Here is a 23620-nt window from a genome sequence, read left to right as displayed (position 1 = left end):
GACAAGCAACATTTGACCCATTTTTCATGACGAAAACGGATGGCTTGGAAGGAGGCTGAATTCCTGCAAATATAACCAAATTATTTCAAGAGATGATTACAGTTTTGTGGAATTTTAATGGTGGTGATTATCTCAATTCTTCTGGGGAAAGATTCTATAATCTAGAAGTCCTTGTATTTTGTTAGCTAGTGGCCTGGGCTTGTTAGCATCTCCATCAAAGAGTAGCCGTTCCCAAAGTGAGCAGAAATAAGGGCAGTTAGTTTGACTTCAGGTTTTAGAAAGCGCTAGGGGTAAGAGTGGAAGCAGAGACAGAATATAACAACTACAAAGAATTTTCTGGATCAGCTGGCTTTCAATTTTCTATAATTTGTTAATCAATCCTCTGGACAACTGAGGCCAGCTTGCATATATCTGTCGGTACCAATTGGTTTAGATTAAATGCATGAACTCATGGGGGGATGATTAGGGTAGTTGCTCATGCTTTGCATTATGCCAGTTGAAGAAGCAAGGATCAGAAAAGGTCTGCAATACTGATTCAAAGGCTCTGAGGATGGGAGGGTTACAGTAACTGCAAGGTGTCATCTCCATTTGATGGACAGAAGGGGTTGACTGAAGTTAAGCAGTATATCACTTTGCCATTAGGTGAATGTTTACTTTTTTGTAAGAGCCTGGCTATTATACAATTTCCCTTGAGTCTTTAATCAGAAGAAACAACCATCATTCTCAGAAAGTATTTGTGGATATAAAGCCAGTTTAAGCCCACATTTTCCTGTTTTACTCTAAGAGGAGTTGTGGAATGTTGGTCCTAGTAATTGGGTCCCCTAATAGCTTTCTCTTTCTTCATGCCTTACCTTGAACTATTATCTATCTGCTATTTTGTATGCATCTTTCTCTCTCCTTAAAACTGAAAGTCATGAAGCTTTGAGAAAGGTAGTAATGATTTTTTCACACTGCACTTTATTGAAGTTTCTGAATTATAATACATTTTGTGTCCATGGAGACTAGGATTCTCAGGCTATCTTCAAGTGATTGCTAAAGAAAGAGCCTCACTTAAACTTGAATCAGGAGAGACAGTCAAACTGTGAATGGTGGTCTGCATATAGTTCCAGTCATAGCTTTCTGATTTTTAATCTTAATTTCTTCTGTGAATATGGCTCCTAGTATTTATAACTGAAGATTTTGGCTTCTTGGTATGAAATGAAAACTATGCTGAATTGTAGCATGCTTTATTTTCTGTGGTCCACAATAAAGACATTAGCTGCTACTAAACAGAAGGTTTGGTAATGAGTGTGTAAACAGAAAAAAAAAAAAAGACATTTCTAATGCTTTGCCCTGAGTCTGGTTTTCGGGTTCAGCTGTGAGGCTCCTGGTAATGCAGCTGTCACCAAATCAGCTGGTTGCGAGGGAGTGACTTTTTAGTCAAGAAGTTCTTGCTGATCACCACTCTGTAAATAGGCCATGCTGATCAGGGCTTTCCTAGAAAATAAGATGTTCAGAGACATCCCCTTATCACTACCAATATAATTCCCCATTTATGTTTTCCTGCTCCAAGATGCTCAAGTCAAAGACAGGATTCTGTTCCAGTCACTCAGGGCAGGAACATCATTCCCCAGAATCAGCCTCCTTGCTTTGGCTTTAGCTCTAGATGAGAGGGGAGATTTTTTTCTTTTTCCTTTTCCAAAGAGTTTTCCTGGAACTTGCTTTAAACCTGTGTGAGAAAAACCTTCACTGTTCTGTTTTTTTGCATGGTTGAAGGCACTGATAGCAGAAGCTGATAACCTTGGCATCAACGGCTGGAAACCACATGCCTTGCTTACTCATCCCTTCTCACAGTTGTGGTATTTCTTGTTCACTACCCTAGCTTTGGTTTAAGATGGATTATGGTTGTTATTCAAGGCAGTTATGAGTTAGAAAAGAAATTTGTCCCTTAAACAACAACGATGACAATGACCACAAAAAACAAACTTCATAGCAACACCAAAAAACCTAAGGCCCATCAGCTTGGATATTTAACAGTAAAATATTTAAGATATTTTAGACTAAATCTAGTCTGATTTAGATGGACAACTAAGGCTTGCTTTGGATTTTGACATCTAAATTCATTAGGCAGTTGTCAATGATCACTTTGGGCTGGGGAAATTGGTTTTGAAAAATTTGAACAATGGAACATGGCCGAAAAGAAAGATGTTTGAAGTTCAGGCACTTATGGTACTGAGCTCCGAATCTATTAGTCAGCATTCCAGAAAGGGTGTAATGTACTGATTTCATAAAACACTTTTCCTAGACTCTGTTTTTCATGTCTATATATTTAAAGCAATTGAAAGAAAAATATTTTATTTAATCTGTTCTTTGGCATCATGGTAACCAAAGAAAAGGCTATCTGATTGAACTGAGTCTTCCTTCTTTCTTTTTCATAAATATAATCCATGCAGTGTGGTTGCCATATGTATATCCTAGTCTGTTTTATATTTGACTTAAAACCAAATTTAAAGTTGTGTAAAATTTAAAACAAGATTTGATGCCAGATTTAAATGAAACTTTAATTATTTATCTTTTGAGAATAGTCTGTCTTCTTGTTCTATGAATATAATTAAATTTTGATATTTGTTTTGAGTGTATTTGTTTGGATATTTATTTTGTTTTTGGACCTTCTCTTTTTGTGAGTACTAGTTTGATGTTAAGATGATATGCTGGTTAAAAATACAAACCCAAAACCCAAAACCAAAAAACCAAACCAAAACAATTTGTTATATCCTTCCAGATCAACCCTTCTTAATTTATAAACCTAGATATCATCTATTTTAGATTCACTTGTAGAATTCTATTGGTCCAGTAAGAATTGCAACATCTATAATAAACGTCACTCAGAATTTTAAGACTCTCCGCCTTTATGGGATTAAATTTAAACCCTGAAAGTTTGTTCTATCTGATTACCATGATCATGCTAACCTTCCATTTTTACATTCTTCCAAGCTGCAGGACATTTGTGGGTTTCAAGGAGGCATGCACACTGGGGTGCATTAACCAAGGGGTGTATAAGGATCAAACAACTTCCTGGGGAATGGGGGCCAAAATGTCCTGGAAAATGTCTGTTCTACATCTGACTACTCCAACTACCAGTGTGATTCTTTTTGCTTTCTTGGGCTTTTTGGGTTGCTCTGGAGATTTTGGAAATACATGGGGACCTTAGTTTTAATATTTACCTATTTTAAAACAAGAGTAATAATTACTTTAATGCCTTAGAGTTTACTTTGGCTCATTTTAAGCCATATTACTCCATCTCCTAATTATGTTAATTTCCTAATTACAACTGAAAACATAAACTGCATCGCAACCCATTCCCAGGTAATTTGATAACTCAAATTTTCTGTGGGTAATGGGAAAAAAGATAAACTCATGGGGCTCCATGAAGAATTTGATGCCAGGTCCAAAAAACATCTTTCAGGTGTCTCAGGAGCACACTATTACACTCCCTTACAGGTAACCTGCCTGGGCCCAGCCCTGGGTCCTGGGGCTTGAACACCTGTGCATCTGCGCCTGCCTCCCCTGCCTGGTGTTTTGGCCTAGAGTCGCTGCAACTCAGAGAACTACAGAGCTGCTATTGGTGAGACCATGGGGAGGAGGCAGAGAGTCTCAGGTCCTTTTGAAGCTAATAATAGTTGAATGGCTGGATAAGAAAATGAGCTGAATTTCCCATCCAAGAGATGTGGGGACAGGGTTGAGTCAGGGCAGAAGAGGATGACAGGTGACTGATGTGTGACCCAGCCATCCCTCTGCTGGATATCTTCCTGAAAGAATTAAAAGAATCATACCATAGTGATATATGTGCACCCATGTTTATAGCAGCACAGCTTGTAATAGCTAAATCTTAGAAACAACCCAAATGCCCATCAACTGGAGACTGGAAAAGAAGATGTGGTTTTTCTATAAAATGGAGTACTACTCAGCCATAAAGAATGAGAAAATAGAGACATTGATAGTGAAATGGATGCACATTGTGGGCATACTCAAGTGAAATAGACACACTTGAGTAAATAACAAATAGCTTTTCTGGTGTGAAAAACTAAAAGTGTAAATAAGGTTAAATGGCATAATTGAGACTGAAATAGGAAGAAAATGGCTAAAGGGGAAGTGGGAAGGGGAGGAGAAAGGAAATAAGGGAAAAGAAAAAAATGTGAAAAAAGGAAATAATGGAAACAAAGGCTTTGTAAATAGGGAAGGGTGGAGGGGGTGAAGGGAGGGCAGGGGAATGGGGAAAAAACAAGAACCAAGATATGTCATGTAAAGGCACAAGATCCCAATCATCAATGTAACTGTGTGGTTTGCTTTAAATGTACCAATAACCTTAATGGGGAAAGAGAAGATGGAAAACTCAACTGTCCTTTATTGAGAGGGCTCCTAAGAAGAAAATAGCTTGATGCAGGGATGGAGCACTGAATATTGACACATCTTATAATGAATGCTCAGCCAAGGAGAGGAAGGATTAAAGACAGGTCTGACTCCCGTACTCTGGTTCCCTTCTCTTGAGTCTCAAATGCTGCTTTTTGATTAGAAACCTAATTTTCCCATCACTCAGTGAATCTCATAATAATAAAGAATCTCTTTTCTAATTCTCTGAATTCATTGAAAAGCTGTCCAAGGACCTGAGGTTTGAATAAGAAATTGGCTGCCTTTGAGGGATCCCATTGGTGCTGTGTGCTGTGGGTGCAGGGCAGAGAAGTCAGCTCTTGCTTTGGATTGCTCATTTTTGTGTATAATTTCTCCTGACTCTGGGTCTAGATACAAGTCTCAGGAGTGTATCGTAATCATGTGAAATAGAACTTAAAGACCATATGGATTCTCTTATCTTATCACCAAAACTCAAGAGCCTAGAGGCAGAACCAAGCCAAAAGAATGGCAGTTGTCTAAGGTCATTATTTCCTGTCAAAACTTTTAGGACTGGGGACATGGTTTGAAATCCTCACTCCCTTTACCTGAGCAATATTAGGCTCCATCACTGCAAGAGGAGGAAACCAGAGAAATAAATGACACATCATTGGAAAGTGTTGTCAGTGTCCCGACAGAGAGGCTGAACATTGGTTTCATATATTTTTTTTTCTTAAGACTCCCAAAAGCATGACCTCCAGGATTTGATTCTAACTATGCAGACAATTTTGAATTTCAAGTGGAAGTGATTTAACGGGAAAATGAAACACAATGCTTTTTACTCAGATGCAATTTGCTGAACATCTATCAGACTACAATCAACTACAACACGATTCTGTTTCTTTCCTTTTCATTGCTGTAGTCTCTTGCTTTTCAAAGATAAGAAAATCCACCAAATTCCACTACTTTACTGGAAGCGACAGGCAATGAAGAACCCCCCCAAATTTATATTATCCTCTGGGAGGCAGAGACCATGTTGACAATGACACTCACTTCTAGGACTGTCACATAGCCTCAGCCACATTCATGCACATTTTCCCTTTTCTACTTCCTATGAAATAAACAAAATCAGTATCTAACCATGTGAGACATAATGCCTGCCCCATTTTACTTGGAATTTTGGAAAGCATCTGAAATGTTATTGTTTTCTGGCCTGATATCAGTGATGGACGGTCGGCAGCCAAAGTACCTGAACTTGGCCCAGACATTAGAACAGGCTACCAGTGGTAAGAGAGCACCATTTCTATGAGAGCACCATTACTCCTCTATTGTCTTGGAGATGGTGGCTGGGTTCCTACAATAGATGCAGGTTCCTGAGCCCTCATTCAGAGTCCCTAGATTGTGGCTCATAGAAGAGGTGAACATGTAACTGCCTTCTGCAGACCCAGACTAAGATGGGACTTTGGAGAGCATTTAGTGTGAGACAACCATGATGGTTGAATACAAATTCTCAGCAAAAAGGGGCAAGAGGCAAGGAGAGAGAGAGAGAGAGAGAGAGAGAGAGATAGAGAGAGAGAGAGAGAGAGAGTTAGTTCTAACTCCTTTCATCACAATGCTTTCTTTTTTCTAATTCTTCCTGCACTATGACCTTGATAACTATTTTCCCTCAGAAACAGTGGGGAGACCCTCCTCATCTAGAGTTTGCCTTTTCTATGGTCCTGGTCCCTGACTAGGGGGCCACAACCAGAAGTCTGACCTATGACCTCTTTCAGGTAGTTGTAGAAAATGTATCAATACCAAGCCTTAGAACAGAGTTTCCAAATATACACAGAATATTTTCTTAAGAGAAACCTAAGACCTTTTTCCCTCAAAATTTACCCAGGCTCTTTGCAGCAACAGTGGATTTCTGATTTAGAATTTCCTGTCTTTCTAAGAAGCCCCATTCATTCAGTACAGCACTAGCACAAGTCTAAGGGAATAATGAGTTGAGTTCCAGTTCCAAAGACAAGCTGTGCTGTTGTAGCACTATTCTAGGCATCAATACAAAAACCTTGCTACCTATTCTCCTCCTGTCAGTCTGTCTCATTTGTTTGGAAGTGGGTGGGTGGAGCAGCATGAGGGTTTCTGGACACACAGAACTGTGTAAAGGTTTCTGAGGTCTAAGCAGTATATTCTGGCAGTTTAATGTCTATTATGTTCTGACTATTGACATTTAGGAAAATTCCTAAGTTTTCTGCTATTATTCCTTCAACCTGCCTCCTCTTACCCATGAATCTTACTTCAGGATCATATTTACACAGGGATAAGGAATCATTTTGGTTTTGCTGAGAGATTCCATTGTGAGCTGAAACACAATTATAGATAGGATCAAGGAAGTCAACCATAATAGGGCTGGGGTTCAGTTAGAGGGGTAAGGACATGATGGCTGGAGCAAGAGTCATTGATGCATAAGACTTGGGATATAGCCAAAGGATCATAATAATCATAGACGATTACAATTTTATTAATACTTTTCTACTTGACAAACAACTGGTGTCAATATTACCTCAACCAACTCCGTGAGGTGGCATTATTAGGGCCATCTTACAAATGTTACCACTGAAGGTAAAAGTGGCTGAGACAGTGAGTGGCTGGGCTTGGCCTCACCCTCAGGTCTCTGGAGCCCAATTTCCACCCCGCACCCAGAGTAACAGGTGATATGGAGGTAGCCTCAGCTGTCACTTGTACAAACCTCTGTGATCACACAAGAGTTCATTAATAGATGTGTAGAGAAAGTTTTGATCTCTTTTCACTACTTTAAAAAATTAAATCACAGAATTTCAAAAGGACCACAGGACATTCACAAACAGGACTTCTCTATTTTTCCTACCAAATTGTCTCTAAGAGTTGGACTTGACAATCATCAGAATCAATGTGCTCATGCCAGAATATACCTTGGAAATCTTTTAATTTAACTACAGGGAAATGAGAGTTCGGTGAATTCAAGGAGCTCATCAACCAAAGAAAAGGATTGGAACTTTGTTTCTGAATTCTTAGTTTGACAAGCTCTCCATTACACCTCAATCCTCCTACCACCTAAAAGGTTTTAGGGTGGCTCCCATCATAGTTATGGTCTAGATCTGTACCTGGTGAAGGCACAGATGTTGAGAGAGCTGGTTCTCTAGATTTAGGCAAAGAAAGACAATGGAAACTGTCTAGGAAAATGGTAGTGTGAGTAGGCTAGCCAAAGCACATATCCACCCCTATTTTATAGAAAATGTATTTCCTCACACTGTCCCTTGCTATATTACTTGCTGGAGAAATTAATTTTTTAAGAAAGTGGGAACTATTTCTTTCTTTCTTTTTTTTTTTTTTTTTTTTCACTGGGGATTGAACATGGGACCTTGCGCTTGCAAGGCGGGCATCAGAACCACTGAGCTAAACCCTTGGCCCCTTAATTTGGTGATTTGGGAAAATATTTAGCAAAGACAGTTACCAAGTATAGCAGTCACAAGAAAGAAAACTGAGTTACTTAAGTGGTTCTACCTCCAGATAGGTTCCTTTGCCAAAGATTAGTGTTTTCTCCACAGCTGTTAAATAATTCAGAAACCACTTTGCTTTTCTCTTTACACTAACTCTGACCCCAATTGCCATGCCACATTGCACGATATCCATCTGATGGGATTTTCTGTCCAATCTAGCCAACATCTTTCCTCCTCGGTCTTACAAGCTACCCCTCAGGACAAAACAGGTGAAGATTCTGTCAACATGTAGAAATTCAAGCTTTTCTCACTTACCTTGTGATAGAATTTGTGCTCTCTGAATGAGAAAGTATAAATGTAGACTGGAAAGGAGCTTTTGTTTTTATTTTTATTTTTCTCGGGAGAAAAGAAAGGTGGAATGTTGGCCATAGAGTAGTGGTTCTTAACCTATTGGCAACACTTAGGTGGGGTAAAGACCTAGTGGATTTTGTACTTCATTCATTCTAACCTTTTAGCAATTGTATTTCATATCTAGGCAGAGCCTTGCATCATTGCCAAGCATTGCACAGCAGCCAGACTTCTTAGTACAAAATAGAATTAGATTCTATAGTCCATTTTAATAATACATTCATGAATACCAAAGTTTCAAAGCCTTGATGCCACACGTACACTTAGAAGTGACAGTTAAATTGGTTTCTGTCATATGTAAAAAGCAGTCTGTGAGACTGCCTGCACATCACTCAAAACACCACGGAGGGAAAATGTATCTTCAAATCAGTTTAGAATCCATAAAGGACTCTAGGTCACATTTGGAGAATCATTGAAATGTAGGGTGGTTCTCAGTTGTGGTAAAGTAGAAGGATGTCAGGAGACTCAAAATTTAGTTTTGACTCTGTCCCTTACCAAGTATGTAATCTTGGCTAAGTTCCTGAACTTCACTGCTCCTTTATAAAATAAAGATAATATTTTCTATATTAATAGGTTTTAAAATTAAAGGAAAGGATGGGTCCAGGATTTAGCTCAGTAGTTCCACCACCTGCCTCGCAAGCGCAAGGACCTGAGTTTGATCCCAAGTACCAAAAAAGAAAAAAAAAATTAAAGGAAAGGATGTATACAAAGCATTTTATAAACTACAAAGCCCTTATGTAATTATTAGGAATGTGTACTAGGGTTAGAATTGGAGAAGAAGTTTTGCTTAAAGCAGGGTTGTGTCATTTCATTAAAAACAGAGCACCCCTGTGGGAATGATTGTTGAGAGAGGTCACAGAGGGAGAAGAAAATCTTGCTTTGGGTGCTGTTTGAGATGAGAGTGGTGCCCACTTCTTAGGGTTGTCAGTGTGGCCTGGAATTCAGACCTTGTCTTCCCCTGCTATTTCCTCTGAATCCAGTATGATCTCCATTCTTCTCTCTAGTTTTCCCACTCAAATCCAAAAGTAGAGGTCTTTACAGGGACCAACAAGCCAGGCTTCCCCACCCTCATTACCAACCTGACCTCCTTTTCAAACTCTCCCCCTTGGCACTATATTTCTCTGAGCTTCGTGGCCTCCCAACTGTTTTCACACCAACTCCACTTGGCCTGGAAGTGCTTGTTGTCCCCAGGGAGCTGCAAGACTTGCTCTGTCACCATCCTGCTCAAATGCCACCCTTCCAATGAGGCCTTTATTTAAAAGTGCACACTGCTGCTTCCCCTTAGTACTCTTTATTCTACTTTCTGGTTTATTTTTCTTCACAGAGTTCATTAGCATGGAAAATAGTATGTGTTTTATGCTCTGTCCATTGCCATTAGAAGGCCAGCTCCAATGCGGCATGTTTTATTTGTTTTGTTTGTGCTGATTCCTCAGCACTTGAACAGTGCTGGACACACAGTGACAGTGGCATGTCACATGTTGCGGAGCTGGGACTCAGGCCTGGCTCTGCAGGTTTCCAGCTCACTTTCACTTCTCTTTCCTTTTCCCTTCCACAGCTGACTTGTCCCCTGATCGACTGACCTATTCATTCACGAAACATTAACCGAGTGTCTGTAATGTATTCCTGGACATAGTAAGGACCGACTCAAAGTCTTTGCCCTCATGTAGCAAGGTAGATAGACAATAAGTCAGCATATAGTCCAGGTGGATAAGAGGACTCTGAATAATAGTGGGGGAAAAGGGGCCTGCAGAATGCCAAGTGGTGGCTGGGGAGGACCTCACGGGAATCAGCCACTGAGTAGAGACTTGGAACAGGAAGGAGAGAAAGCTGCACAAGCCCCTGGAGGAGACGACTTTAGGTAAAATGATCTGCAGGTGGAAAGTCTCTTCTGGGAGCTGATCATCATGACTGAGAGAGAAAGTCAGAGATGTCAGCCCAAGGGCCATTATCTGGGGCGAGTGATGAAATGATCGTTTGGAATTTTGGAAACATGATGAGTCCGGATTTTATGTACTCCTTTTCTTTGGAAAAAAGGGAGACGCTCGGGTCATCTTTCTGTGTTTCGGTGCTCTGGCTATAGTAGTGTGGTGTGTGTGGTGGAACTCTCCTGGCTCCTCCTGGGGAGGGAGAATGGCTCTTTGGTAAATGGTTTTGGTATGGAGGCAGGGAATTTTCCATGAAGAAAATGCTAGGCATGGCAACTGGAAGAGAAGCAGCATTCTTTCCTCTTAGGTTCTGCTGGAGCTCAGTAGAGGCCTGAGAGAAAGGCTGGACCAAACAGGAAGAGCTTCTACATGCTTTTATTTCTAATGGAGCAGCCTCAATAGAAGAGCAAGTTCTTCGGAGCACAGATTGTGGGTACAGACAGATGATTCAAATTATAACTTTGCCAAGAGGTGTGACATTGGGGAACCTCCCTGAGATTCATTTTCCTGATTTGTAAAATAGAAGCAATGGTAACTAATTCCACATGACCATTGTGATAGGCACCCAAAAGGTGATAGCTGATATAATGGTGATATATATAATAGTAGAGAGAATTCTAAGTCCATATCTTGGCCCACATTCATGAAGATGTTCCTGATGACCATGACCCTTTTCTAATCTGCTACTTCCATCACTGCAAATAGTGCACATTTGTATTGTGGCACTTCACATGCTGGTTTTTTCCCATTCTGTCATCATTTCCTGAGTTCAAGTGGTGTCCCCAGGTTTGCTCTGTCCAGAGGCTAAATTTTTTCATGGGATCTTGGCTGTGGGTTAGTACCAACCCCTGTTGGGTTTGTGCTACCTGGAGACCCAGGTAAGAGCTTGTAAGAAGCTCCCAAGGAAAGAAAGCATCAAAACAAAGTAGGCTTCTGAGAAGATGAAGGCCTGGGTTTGCAGTCATGCCTCTTTAGTCTAATATTAGTTAAGAAAGAAGGCTCAACTCAAAGATATTCTAGATCCTGCCCCCTTTGGATGTTCCTTATTTTTCATTTCAAAGGAAAACAGAATGTATCTGCTCAGCATTCCCCAAAGTTCAATTAATCACATCTTTTCCTTGGTCATATTTATGTGTCAAAATTTTCTACATAATTTTCTTTATAGTTACTCACTTTTTAACTTAAAATATAATCAAAGGGAATATTTTAATGATATGGGTTTGATGGTCTCTTGTACTATTCTGACCTCCATTAAAAGCGCAATTCATATGAAAAAGCTCATCTCCATACCATCTACAATCATATGCTCTGTGCTTCACCTTCAGGAACATACAGGTCCAAGGGCATCAGTACACAGAGCAACTTGAATTCATTGTGAAGAATTTGATAAACAAAGGGATATTAGGAAAATCAGTTGGTAGCTTTGTTGGGAATGTGGATACACTAGTGAGAAGTTTTAGTTTCAGAGACATTTAAAAGCAAGAGCATGAATTACTTCAATTTATAAAATCTTACTAGGGGTTTGATTTAAAAAAGCTTTTGAGTTTTTCTGCTTACTCCTGCTAGCATAGCTTTGAGTCTCTCTTTCTTCCCATAGGCAGAGATCTGGCTCTGTTTCTCCCACAGTATGTGAGTTCTGGGATGCCCACTCAGACTTGTCCTTTTCCTTCCTCTGTCCTCAATCCTCAGCCTCTTTTACTTCATGCACAAAGGGCTTTCCCATTTCCCTGCTGTTCTCTTAGAGGCTCCTACCCCATTCTACTCATCCACCTTCCCGCTCTCGAGCCATCTGTTACCTTGGGAAATGTAAGCTGGATGGCAAGTCATAAGGGTGGGATGTGTCCTTTCTTTTCTAGTGGCTAGTGTGGCAGATTTGACCATTGGTCTGTGTTGCTAGAGTTCTCTAGGACCTTCAAAAGGGGTGTTTAAATTGATGTATTATGTTCTCTGGTTTAAGAGTAATAGTATCTTACTGGAAGCTGCTGCCTCGCTGTAGACCTCTCTCTCTCTCTAAAAAGCAGGATACTACAACATTCAAAAGTCACATAACAAAACATGACTTCTACATGAACACAGCTCTTCAACAACCCTATTAGCACTGATTCCTTTATAACAGTTAGTTAGTGAGTGGAACCATATCCTCTTTGGGAGGAAGATGAACACCATGATTCCTTTGGGAGCCACGCTAATTTTAAAGCATTTCTTAGCTGGAAACGTAACACACAAAAGTTTGTTCTGCTTGGAATCTGGTCTCACTGGGAGCACAATTATCCATATTTCTCTCTAGTAAACTACTTTCCATTTTTAGGCCAGCCATTTAGAAACAAATATCTAGAACACCTTCCTTCACTCTAAAGAGAAAGCTGACAGCACATCTGTAACACAAGACCACTTAATCTGGACCCACTCTTCATGCCTAAGAGACAGCTTTGGTCTTGGGCTCTCCGAGGAACATGAATTTGTCCTAGGAAAAGTCAGAGCTGTCTGTATCTGTGGACACCTTGATAGGATCACCCAGACTCAGGCTAACCTCATTCCAGGTCGTTTCTCCCTCTGCTCAGGGAGTTGGACCAGTGATTCTGTTTTCTACAGCCTGATCCAAATCCCATGGATTGGGCAAAATTTCTTCCAATTCCTTTGCACTGTATTGGTTCATTCATATCTCTTCAATCCTACTTTTTTACCCCCCCCAACTCCTACAGAGGGATAACCATAGTTTACCTATTGCTAGTGGTCCTATTTGACATTATTACACTATTATGGGTGTTAGTACCACCCCCTTTACCTTTCTGGATATTTCTGCCTCACTAGGTAGAAGGTGCATTAATCCCAAATTCCAGAGAAATGGATCACTTACTTGGTTCCACAGTCAAGTAGGTTCCTTGTCCAAAGGTGAGCTTATCTGTATCACAGCTGTTGAGGGTGTTACAAAAACCTCAGTCGTGCTCCCGCCCTCCTTATTCCTACTAGCTTTAGGGCTGGAGTGTCTTTCATGCTCAGGTCCTTGAAAGACGGCACTTGTTGCTCATCCACCTGACTCATGACAATGTAGTAACTCCCAATAAGTTTGTTTTCAGAAGCTTGTTGTCTGAGGAGTTGACAGAAAACATATTCCCAAGGTGAATACTTCCAGCCCAGCACACTAAATGAAGTTCTCTGCACTGTAGTTTTCTATTGTTTTTGATCACATTTCCTCAATGCACACTAACACTCAATTTGGAAAGTTGGGACTGCTGAGATCATGGGTCTTGGGTCTGTAACTACTACCAGCGTTACCTTATGGTAAAATAATGTGTAGCACAAGAGGAGACAAGGCGACATAGGGCACTCACTGGCAGTTCTGTACAAATAAATTAATCACCAAATCCATGTTCTCAAACTACAAAAGCAATGTGCCCAAGCAAATTTATCTAAGGACTTGGGTCCAGAAGCTCCATATGAAATGGCTCATATAGCTATTTTTTTTTTTGCAATAAGATCAACCTGAAAACAAGAATATCAGATCATTTTTAATGTGATGGCTTTTAATGTGATGTGTTGTTCCCCACATGTGCGGTAAGAAAATGTTGAAATGCTATTTTCACCCAGGGAAGAACTGCAGTGAGTGAGAGGCCAGGGGCTGGTGTCATCTCCCCTGGTCCATTTGGCTTCCTGGCATCCCTTCTGGATTAGAGATCAAGGAGGGAAGACTGCCTGCTGTATTTATCCCCTAGAGCACCAGACACAGGCAGAGTATTACCCAAGGAAAGTGTCTTTGTCCTTGCAGTTTTTGTAAAGGTCTCTTTAGGTTTTGTAGCACTGTGCATATCCCCCCTGTCACAGTGCTACAGAGCTTTACAAAAACCTCCACTGGGTTTCACAGTGTAAGGTTTTTTGGAGCCAGATGTTTTCTGCAAGTTAAGTTGCAGCAGGATCAAAGAGCTTGGCTGTTAGATTGGGCCAGCTGCCCAGGTGTTTCTGTCTCAGGCTCTCCTGTCCTGCTGTCTAGACCTTCCCTGGGGCTAAAATGGACTTACAGAAATCATCATGTCCACTTCCATCTGTGCTTTCTGGCCAGCCTGACCTTAAATGGTTTCCTACAGAGGAGTCTGTCACCTATCTGAATGTCTCATGTGCATTCTACATGCTGTGGGTTAGGCAGAAAATGTTTGTGGTCAATGCAAATGTCTCCTGTCACCTGCTAAGCTTCTGAGTCACCTTTGCTTGCCCTGCTTTCCATTTGAATAGTGTCATACAATGTACAAAGGGCTTTTGTGTAAATTTGAAATTTATTTTCATTGACTTCCCAGTTGCTCAATTCAGGGCCAGTAGCCCATATGGTGCTTTGGGTGATTCAGGAAAAGTAACTTGCTTGGCAAATGCAGAGGCAACCTCTTGTGTTCAAGCTTTGCAAATGGATCACACACACTTTTGTGGGCTTTATAAAAGGATTTTCCTGATCTGCTGCTCTCCAACAAGGGCTTGGCTACTCTAATAGAGCATGAGCCGAATTACAGAATCTCTTGGCTAAACACCCTTGTGCAGGGCACAATCTGAGCAAGCAAAACCTATGGCACTGGCTGAATTCAGCAGACACTTCTTAGTTACACTCTAGTTTGCCTTCTGATTTTTGGTTCAGTTATGCCCTTCTTGAAATTTTCTTTGAGGCTCTAAGACAGCAGGCTTGTTTATTTTTGATCTCTATGGAAGTGATAGTTTCACTGGAAGTGTCCTTCTTCAAGCTTCATCATTAAGGTGGTTAAGAACATTATGAGTGTTGCTGTTGCTGCTGCACTGGGAATGCAAAAGGGTCGACCTTCATGTTCCCTGGATGTCTTAGGCCAATCTATCACTTACTTTATGAATCACTGTTTCACTAATGATCGCTCTGATGACTCCTTCCCGGTCTATGTGCAGCCACATGCCTGCCCTCTAAACTCTAAGCAGCTTCTTTTCTCAAAGCTTCACTCTCTTCGCTGACTGAAAAAATAGAAAAGAAGAAGTACTATTGTCTCAATAAGAAACAATGAAATGGAATCTGCAACAATGCATAAGATTCTAATAAGATTACTGACATTTAGAAATGGGAAGAAAGGAGCTAAAGGTGTAGGGAAGGTGGGATGGGTAGGGGAAGAGTAAAAAGGGAAAAGAAAAAATGTGAGAGAATCAAAAGATGAAAATAAAGTGTTTGTAGATGGGGAGGGGAGGAGGGGGTGAAGGGAGGGCAGAGGTAAGGGGAAAAAATGAGAATCAAGACTTGTCATGTAGAGGTACAAGATCCCAACAATGAATGTAACTGTACTGTATCCCTAAAATGTACCAATAAACTCAATTAAAGCTGAAAAAAAAGAAAGAAAGAAAGAAAAAAAAAGAAACAATGAAATGGGATAGTTTAGAGCAGAAAGCAGGAAAATGTGTGCCTCCTAGGGAGAGCCAGATGAAAATAAAGAATTGTAATGTAGATTGTCAAAGTAGCTGTTATTGAGTGCTAGTCTTTAAAATGGGAAAATGTGAGTGGTTATTGCATTGAGGTTAAAATAAGCTCCTGACTAACCTATAGGAGACTCATTGTCTTCCCTCTAATGTAGCGTATAGAGTTTCTTAGAAGCAACCATCAAAAATTGACTTCAATAGAAGTAGTTATAACAAAGAACAAGTTGGGAACCCAGATAAGACTGTAACAGTTATTATTCCCAACGCTTCACTCTCTCCCTATGACAGAAGCACACATCTGGCTTCTCTGCTGCATGACATGGCAGGATTTTGTACTGCAGGTGGAGAATGCATCCTACTTGATATACACTGGGGCTTTGCCATGCTTTGATCCGGAGACTACAGATACTGAAGCACTGAGATGTGTCCTGTTCAAGACTTCTACTGACACTCTTGAACATCTGCCCTCTGAGGGGAAAGAAGTTTGGTTTAGGGAGTCACTGCTGCTTCAGTTTTGTTCCTAGAACGAAGTCACAGAACAGAAATGAACCTAATCTACAGCTTACAGTTAAGTTACTGAAGATTTAGGTACTGAAGATTTGAGTTCTCTTGTTATAAGACATACTCATAGTAGAATTAGATGATTATTATAGGTGATGATATGCTTTTAACTTTATATCTCCAGTGTTATTGTTTGATCTAAAATGTTCCCCTACCCATTCGGGTGTTTAGAGGTGAGGCTTTTGGAAGGTGATTGGATCATGAGGGCACTTTACTTATCATCAGTGGATTGGTTCATTGAGGAGTTCATAACTCACCTCCTTCAATCTTCATTTTCTTTCATTTAGCTTACTTGTTGACATGCCTGGGAAATCCTACATTACTATCAAGGATTGGACTACATGAGGTCCTTAGCACTCCGTGATTTTTCATGGTACTCAGCTCATATTCTTCAGTGAACTTAAAATCCTTTTCCTTTCTAGTTCATGAAGAAGCGAAGCTTGAAAGGTATCTGTCTTGTTTATTGTTAGAAGGTGGGGTGTGGGAGGAGTGGATCACTGGGGCTGAGAAATGGAAGAGTGTTTTCTTGTCCCTGGTCCTTTCTTTTTTCCTGGTTCTTCCTGTTTTCTCTTTATGCTTCTTGACTGCCATGGATTGAGCAGCTTTCCTCTGTTATGGCTTCATGTCGTGCCGTTTCTGCCTTGGAACCAGCCATCCATGGACTGAAGCCTCTGAAACTGTGAGCCAAAACAAATCCTTTTTCCTCCAACATGTGTATGTTAGGTAAGTTAGGCATTAAGCGTATTAGGTATTTCAGTGATGAACGGCTAATGCATTGAGAAATTATAAAATTGCATGCTTAAAATTTTTGGTGGTTCCTTTTACTATTTCAAAATAAACAATGCTATCTACCAGGCTTGTGTTTACTAGTTGCATTGCACTACTTGCTTTGTCTTTCCTGAATGACTTCCTTTGCCAGAAATACTCCTTTCTATTTCTATCTCCTAATGGTCTTTAACTCACCTCCTTAAATCTTCATTTTCTTTGATTTAGCTTACCCATTTTTAAAATTTAAATTGAATTTATTGGTACATTCTAGGTGGACAGTACAGTCACATTCATTACTGGGATCTTGTACCTTTACATGGCAGGTCTTGGTTCTCATTTTTTCCCCTTATCCCCACTCTCCTTTCACCCCCTCCTCCCCTCCCCATCTACAAACACTTTAATTCCATTTTTACACTTTCTTGTATTTTTTCCCTTTCTTTATTCCCCTTCCCTTACCCTTATCACTATCCCTACAGCTTTAGCCCTTTTCTTCCTATTTTACATTGCCAATTATCTCATTAGGATCTTGAGTACTATTTTAGTTTTTCACACCAGAGAAACTATTCAGTATTTACACATGTGTGACTTATTTATTTCACTTAGGAGTATAACCTCAAAATGTATCTATTTACCTATGAATTAATCTACTTTCTCATTCTTTATGGCTGAATAGTATTCCGTTTTATAGAAAAACCACATCTTCTTTATCCAGTTTCCAACTGATGGGCAAATAGGCTGTTTCCCAGTTTTAACTATTACAAACTGGCCACTATAAACATGGTTGTTCATATATCACTGTGGTATGATTCTTTTAATTCTTTTGGAAAGATACCCAGAAGAGGGATGGCTGGGTCAAATGGAACCTCTAATCCTAGTTCTTTGTGGTATCTCCATATTGACTTCCATAGTGGTTGCACCAGTCTGCACTCCCATCAACAATGGAGAAGGTTTCCTTTCTCCCCACAACCCCGTGAACATTTCTTATTGTGTGATTTCTTGATAGCAGCCATTCTTTTTGGGGTGAGGTGAAATCTCAGTGTTGTTTTCATCTGCACCTCTCGAATGACCGGTGATGTGGAACATTTTTTCATATATTTACTTGCTGCTTTTACTTCTTTGTCTGATAAATGTCTGTTCATTTCAGATGCCCATTTTTGAATTGGGTTTTTATATTTGGGGGAGCTGATTGACATGCCTGGGAAATCCTACATTACTATCCAGGATTGGAATGCATGAGGTCCCTAGCACTCCCTGAATTTTCATGTTATTCAGTTCTTATCTTTATCAGTGAATTTACAATCCTTTTCCTCTCTCCTTCATTAAGAAAAGAAGCTTGAAGGTATCTGTCTTGTTCATCTTTGTGCACTTTGTGTCAGCCAAGCACATGCTGAGAAAGTGTCTGTGAATTTATTTTAGGGACAAGTATTTCTGGTTCAGAGGGGATAAGCCAGAAATGACAAGTACATCTAGATCTCCCACATCACTCCAACTTGCAGTTCTTCCTCACATTTTGGCAACAGGCCAAGAATAATATATGAAACACTGCCTTAAATTAGTTTAGTTGTGTGTTATAGTTTGTGTCTTGATGTTCCCTCAAAGCCTTATGCAGTGATGGATATTTTCGCAGGTGGTTCTATGTAGAGTGTGTGACGCTGGATGTTGTCCTTCGCGACCCTGCTCACAGAACAAGGTTAGGGAGGTTGGACTGGGAGGGTAAGGCCCGGAATTACCAGGCAGACTCTGGGGAGGTTTGTGGAACACTTCCGCTTTATTCAGGAAATTCATGGGCTTATATAGGGACATCTATGGGTGAGGAGCATGGTTGGAGCACTTAACATTTGGTGATATCTTATTACATGCACGGTGGAGTGATTTTTCTTGGGTGAGGCGAAGGAGTCATAGTCTAGGGGCAGAGGTGTAGCCTGTGGGACCCAGCATCTATGCACTTAGGCGTGTTAGCTCAGCCTTAGCCAGGTCTCCAAGTTAGCTCAGGAGACACGAGTGTGGCACACCTGGCCCAGCCAGGCTTGAACTTCTCCCACAGTTGGAAATAAGGGGTGTTGAGCACTAAATAAGTCTCATGATTGATTTCATGCTACTGTAACCCTGACAGTGTGGATAAGGAAAAAGGAGCAGAAAGATGCTGTTAAGTTCACGTGTTGCTTTTGCTGCCTTCTGCTGCCATGAACTGTTGCCCCTCTGGCGTGTGCCACCCTGCTTTGGAGACAGCTGATTATGGACTGAAACCTCTATGAACTGTAAGTGAAAGACACCCTTACCCCTTTATTTTTGGGTGTTAGGTACTTTGTCTCAGCACTGAGAAAAGTGACTAGGACATTGTGCATAGTGCCATTAGATGTGAAGAAATTGATTTTTCACATTAATAAGTACCATTGGGAAGATTAGTTCACTGTGATTTGTTTGACAACATGTAATGCATTGTAAAGCCCAATAGAAAGGAGTTTCATATTTTCTACATATTTTCAGTATTCACATTCCATTCTCATGCATTGACAGGGGTAATTAAAGATCAATTGTATCTGTGGAGAGAAATTCTCAAGTGTCACAGCTCACACACTTCAAAACATAACCACTTGACTCATTATTCTGAATATGGAAAACTCCTTTTCTTCCAATGCTATGTGTGTAAGGATCCATATCTCTGACCCAGTTCTAAAAATAAAACAAAAAGTGGATGAAAGACCTACATATAAAATCAGAAACACTCAATGTGCTGGAAGAAAACATTGTTAAAACTCTTGAAGACACAGACATGGGCAAGAACTTCCTAAAAAGCACCCAAATGCACAAGAAACAACAAGTGGGGTTATAGAAAATGAAGAAGCTTCTGCACAGTAAGGAAACAATAGATGAGGAGACAATCTATGGGATAGGAAAAAAATTGCAACTCCTTTATAGATAGAAGACTAATATCTAGAAAGTATAAAGAACTCAGAAAAATTAGACCCCCTCCCAAAGTAAAAGACCCAATAAAAATGGGCAATTGAAATGATAGACCCTTAAAAAAGCAACATGTTTGTAAAAAAATGTTCAGCAACTTTGGCCATTAGAAAAATGCAAATCAAAAGGACACTGAGATTCCATTTTCCTACACTAATAATGGTTATTGAGAAAAACTCAAAAAACATCAAATGCTAGTTTATTGGTAAAAGGAAACTTTCTGCATTGTTGGTGGGAGTGTAAACAATAAAACCTCTGTGAAAATCAGTACAGAAATTCTTAAAAAAACTGAAACTAAAAATTTTTCTTGACCCAGATATCCTTGTTCTCGGTATCTTCCTGAAAGAGTTAAAGACAAAATATTGCAGTGGTACATGCATACCTATGTTGATAGCAGCACAATTCACAGCGGCTGAGTTATGGAAGTGGCCTATGTACCAATTAACAGATGACTGGATAAGGAAAATGTGATACACACACACACACACACACACAATGGAGTACTACATACACATAAAGAAGGATAAATTTGAGTCCTTTGTAGGAAAATGGATGGACCTTGAGACTATAATGCTAATTGAAATATACCAGACACACATGTTAAATATTACATGACTTCTCTAACATGTGAAACCCCAAATATAGATAATTTAAAAAACAAAATAAAAGAGAAACCTCCAAAATGGTGCAGTGGTTAGTACCAGTGGCACAGCTTCTTTTCTAAGACAAAGGACTGAGAATCTGGAAAGCAATAGCTTCAAGAGGATACAAAGTGAGTGGAGGGCACAGGAATTGTGAGGGAACTGACAGAGGAGAAGAACGTAATAGGATTCATTAATACAGAAGAAGTAGCCTACCATCACAGACTGAAGGGTGATGGAAGGACTATGTACCCACCCTGGCAGGGAGGCAGTGAAAGCAACTTTGCTGCTTGCTGTAAAATGGAGACTGGATTTGTACTGTGAAAAAATCTTACCAATCAGAGGCAGCAGTGAGGACATGAGACAGTGCTTCCCCAGTGGCCCTGCAGAATTAACAGTGGGTTAGTGAACTGGAATGGCACACAGTTGTGCAGATCAGCAGTGGGTGGGCAGGACTGCCACTGTGTTTTAAAGGCTTGGGGCTTGAGTGCCAATAGCTGAACAGCCCCAGGGTCACTCCATTGCCAATACCCCTGAGTTACAAAGGACTGGAGGGGCCCCCTGATGTTGCCTGGAGGGCAGGGTGGGCAAATGACCCTCGCCAGCAGTGGGACTGCCAGCATGTGAGAGGAAATAGCAGTGTGGAACAAAGGAGGCTGTGCAAGCCTTGGGTGGGGCAAACTGTGCCCTGACATGAGAGCATCTTCAGCTAGCTCCTGCTGAGAGTGCCACACCAGCTGGGAGAGTGGCGTGAAGACAGTCACAGTGAGAAGTGATTGAGTTGCCTGAGACACAATTAGAAAGATGTTGGGGAAAGGCCCCAGCCTCACCTTCAGAGGCCAGAGACAGCCTGGTGCCCCAGCGTTGACCTTACTGCAGACTTGGAGGGTTTGCACAGTTTGTTTTTTGGTTCTCTTGGACACTAACACAGAACTGTGGACAGCAGAGGAATTTTGATATTTTTCTTTTTCTTTGTTTGCATATTTTCCTTTTTATGTTGGGTTGGTTTTTCAGGTTCTGTACCTTTATCCTTGTTCTGTCCTATTTATCTCCTTTCTTTTTCTGCAACCGTCTCTCTTGATTTCATGATATTTTAATGTAAGAGTACAGTGTCACCTATCTTTCTTGTTTGCATTAAAATCATTTTGCTTTCTTCCCTTTGTTTCCTGCCCTCTTCTCCAGTTTCTCAAAGATTGAATGTTTATCTTTTCCCCTTCAGCCTTACTTCTACTATATTTCTCCTCAATTATCTCTCTGTTTTGTCCCCTAGTCCTCTTAAATTTCCCCCTTACAAGGTAAAATCACTCTACTAATGAGAAACTCATTGCATACAAGTTTCTGGTTTATGGTGAATTTTGTTATACAATAGTAGATAGAGTTTGCTTACATGATTAAAGGTACTAAAATAATAGTTACCACATTTTGTCAGTTGCTAGGTTGTGTTTGATGTCATTGTTCTTGCTAACTGTACTACTTTATCCATGATATCATACATGTTTTCATCAGTTGTTCTCCCTTGTATGCAACAGTGTAATTGTCTGGGGCCACAACCATCAACATAGTCCAGTACCAAAAGCCTGGGTGCTGAGCTAAATAGCAAAAATAGATTGGAAAGGTAGGTTCTTGGATAGACACAAAGACTAAGATCCACCTACACGCAGAAGACATTTCTGTGTAACACACATTTCCTAGAGAAGCCTTAACACTAGTGATGAAGCTATCTACCATAAGAAATATATAAGCAAGAACTGGTGGGGCTGCAGGGAAAAAGAAACCCTTTTCCCACTCTTGGTGGGAGTGTAGACTGGTGCAACCATGGTGAAAATCAGTGTGGAAATTCCTCAGAAAACTAGGAGTACAGTTCTCATTTGGCTCAGCTATTCCCCATCTGTGTATCTTCCCAGAAGCATCATACCACAGTGTATGCAGCCCCACATTTATAGCAGCACAGTTTGTAATACTAAGTCTTGGGAATGGCCCAAATATCCATTGACCAATGAATGGATAAAAAAAGTTGTGATTTTTAAAAATACAATGGAGCACTATTCAGTCATAAAGAAGGATAAACTTGAGAGATTTATAATAAGCAAGGACTTCATTAACAAAATCTCATGAAATGGATGCACCTTGAGACTATACCTTATGTGAAATAAATTGGACACACATGTGTGACTGTCACATTGTCTCTCTGGCGTGAGAAACTGCAAGTGTAAATGAGGACCAAAATGTATAATAGATAATGTGAAATAGGAGAAAAATGTTCAAAAGGACTAGTACCCACTAGGGAGTGGGGAGGGGGACAGGAAGGCAGGGAAAAGAACAAAGGAGAAAAGAAGGGAAAATATGGAAACATACTTTGTAAATAAGGAGAAAAGAAAGGGAGGGGATGGGGATCGGAAAAAGAAAGGAATCAAGATATAGCACATACAGGTACAAATTCTTCTTGGCCGCGCCCTCTCCTGCAGGCTGCCTCTGCCATCTTTAGTGCCAGAGGGTCTTGGCCAGGCCCTCCCCTGCTGGCGCTGCTGCCGCCATCTTCAGTGCTAGGAAGGTAGCCGTGCGGACACTCCCAACCGCCGCCCCCAATCTTCCCCCTCGCGCTCTTAGACCTCCTGATTGTACAAGTCTTTGGACCTACTCTGTAGAGGCAGAGATGGTCATAAAGAGTATTTTCTGGCACTTTCAACTTTGAACATCTTTAAAGAAGCGGTGGGGGAAACTTATGGTAGAACTGAGTGGAGTTCAGCCCTTTAGGAGGTCGGGGAACTCAGTCTGGGCCTTGCAGATCGAGCTCAGTCTGCTTTGTGGGGTTCTGCCACCAGCTAGCTGAGATCAGGGGACTTGGCTCTGCAAATGGCAGCACATATTGTATATTTTGACAGCAGTGATACAGTCTGAAAGAGGCCCTTTAAACTAATTTTTGTTTCTTTCTTTTTTTTTTATCCTACTCTGCAAATTCTTTTTTTCTTTTTGTTTTCTTTCTCTAACTCAGTCTCTTACTCCACTATAGTATCCCTCATCTCTCTTTTTGTTTCTGCTCTTGTCCTAATTCAGATTTCTTCTTTTATTATTTTTTTCTCTTTTCTTTATGTTCTTATCTTATGTTATTCTACCTCAC

General features: G+C 40.5%; 1 long non-coding RNA gene and 1 gene segment (V, D, J or C); both read right to left on the bottom strand.

Moving 5' to 3' along the window:
• Nucleotides 1–23620, bottom strand: part of LOC104871741 — a 445981-nt gene that overhangs the window by 90073 nt on the left and 332288 nt on the right.
• LOC104871740 lies at nt 19–23061 on the bottom strand. Its single transcript, XR_782960.2, has 3 exons — nt 22931–23061; nt 14996–15118; nt 19–63 (listed from the first exon to the last, which is right to left on the bottom strand). It is a non-coding gene; the product is annotated as an uncharacterized LOC104871740 (long non-coding RNA).

The sequence above is a fragment of the Fukomys damarensis genome, unplaced genomic scaffold, assembly GCF_012274545.1.
Source record: "Fukomys damarensis isolate Sample0158 unplaced genomic scaffold, DMR_v1.0_HiC HiC_scaffold_17, whole genome shotgun sequence".
Classification (NCBI taxonomy): domain Eukaryota; kingdom Metazoa; phylum Chordata; class Mammalia; order Rodentia; family Bathyergidae; genus Fukomys; species Fukomys damarensis.
This window is presented reverse-complemented; position numbering and strand designations above follow the sequence as displayed.